We start from the raw sequence: 1,607 nt of genomic DNA, 5'->3' as shown, positions 1-1,607 counted from the left end.
CGGGATTTTTTTTTTTTTTTTTGTCGAAATCAAGAATCTTTCTGACAAACTCAGAATTTTTTTACTGTCAAACTCAGGAATTATTTTTGTAAAACTCAGAAATTTTTTCTGTCGAACTCAGGAATTTTCTCTCAAACTCAGGAACTTTTTTTTGTTGTTGAAATCAAGAATATTTCTATCAAACTCAGAAAATCTTTCGGTTGAACTCAAGAATTTTTACTGTCGAATTCGAAAATTTTTTTGTCGAACTCAAGAATCTTTCTATTGAACTCGGAAATCTTTCGGTCGAACCCGGAAATTTTTCTTTCAAACTCAGAAATCCTTCTGTTGAACTCAGGAATCTTTCTGTGGACGGCAGGAGTCTTGTCGAACTTGAGAATCTGCGCGGAATTTTGAACGGAACGTTTCATTTAATCCACAAACGTAGCAGACTGTCGGCATCTTCTATATGTAATAAATTGAGATATGATTGTACCTATTTACTATGCCTCCCCACGGGACAGAGTTAGACACCAGGGTCATTTTTTAACGTGGAGAAAAGGTACAAAAATAAAAATTGTCTCAGTCGTGAAGGATTTATCCTCCACCGAAAGAGAACAAGAAATAGAAGTGCAGCACTTCTGAAGAACAGATACTACACTTTGATCTTGACCAAAAGGCCAAGAAAAAAAAATTGTATATATGATTGTAGCCCTGTTTGTTAAAACTGTAAAAGTATTTATCTAAGTAATTTGGTCAATGTAGCGTCAGAATATATCTGGTTATTACAGTTTATCTCCAATATTCTTATAGGAGTCTGTGACATACTTCCATTGTATGGACAACCGGTGCGGAGGAAACCCCCATTGTACTATTTTAAGACAGAACAGTTATTACACTTAGATCCTAAGACCAAGCTTAACATACAGCCCAAAAAGCGATATTATTATTATGGTTTTTTTTTACATTGTATCTTCTGTGATCGGGAGATCCTATTTATTAACAAGTGAAACATGCATAGTCCCCCGTGAGTGCACAGTGAACGAGGCATAAACAAATGACAAAGTTTAGCATTAGCCTCTCCCCCATTTAGCCCCAAAAGTCCCCAGGGGACGTCAAATCCTGTTGAAAATGAACAAACGATGCAGTTTTAGACCTTAACAGATGTAAATTTGCGTTCTGTGCCATGCAAAAAAGGAAATGACTAAGTCCATCATTTGCCCCTTCCTATTTAGCCCCCAAAGTCCCCAAAGATTTAAAACATGACACTCAATATGGTTTCCGTTCTGCTAGATCTACAGCAGATGTGCTTACAGTTATATCTCATAGGATTAGCAAATCTCTCGACGGAGGCCACCTTTCTAGGGCAATTGCTCTTGACATATCTAAGGCCTTTGATAGGGTATGGCATAAAGGTTTACTTCATAAGATCTCTAGCTATAGTATAGCTGGAAATGTCTTCTCAATTATTAAATCATTTCTTTCTGATAGGTTCATAAGAGTAGTAGTTGAGGGGCAAAAATCAGAAGCTCACAGTATTAATGCCGGTGTCCCTCAGGGGTCCATCCTGGGCCAAACTCTTTTCCTGATCTACATTAATGATCTTCCAAATCACATCCTTACATCAT

At 37.1% G+C, this 1,607-nt stretch overlaps 1 pseudogene; it reads right to left on the bottom strand.

Annotated features, from left to right (window-relative positions):
- Positions 1-512: 512 nt before the first annotated feature.
- Positions 513-671, bottom strand: LOC145258474 (U2 spliceosomal RNA; annotated as a pseudogene).
- Positions 672-1,607: the final 936 nt, after the last annotated feature.

Source organism: Euprymna scolopes, chromosome 33 (genome assembly GCF_053919585.1).
Source record: "Euprymna scolopes isolate OS-2025 chromosome 33, ASM5391958v1, whole genome shotgun sequence".
NCBI lineage: Eukaryota > Metazoa > Mollusca > Cephalopoda > Sepiida > Sepiolidae > Euprymna > Euprymna scolopes.
Note: the sequence above shows the minus strand (reverse complement) of the source record. Positions and strands in the feature narration are given on the sequence as shown.